The sequence below is a fragment of the Athene cunicularia genome (assembly GCF_003259725.1).
Source record: "Athene cunicularia isolate RWA chromosome 13 unlocalized genomic scaffold, athCun1 chr13_part1, whole genome shotgun sequence".
In the NCBI taxonomy this organism is placed as follows: Eukaryota; Metazoa; Chordata; class Aves; order Strigiformes; family Strigidae; genus Athene; species Athene cunicularia.
The window spans coordinates 6,412,520-6,412,803 of record NW_020799117.1 but is presented as its reverse complement, the minus strand read 5'-3'; positions in this window follow the sequence as shown (position 1 = coordinate 6,412,803).

Sequence of the window (284 nt, the reverse complement as noted above, 5' to 3'; positions counted from 1 at the left end):
TGTTTTGCCTATTGAAAGATTCTCAGAAACCTTATTTGAACTCACCAAGGTGTGGGGAGGATTTAAAGCAGGTTCATTAAGCTGGCTTTCACCCCCCCAGGGTGGGAGGGGTGCAGGACATCAGGGGTGATAGCATGTCCGTGGTGGAAACTCCTGCCACCTCTCCCAGCTCCGTGCCCCTCCACAGCCCAAAGAGCCCAAGTTTCCAACCAAACCCACCCTCTGCCACAGCATACCAGTTGCACAAGATTTATTATTCCCCCTTTCAAAAAAAAAAAAAAAGG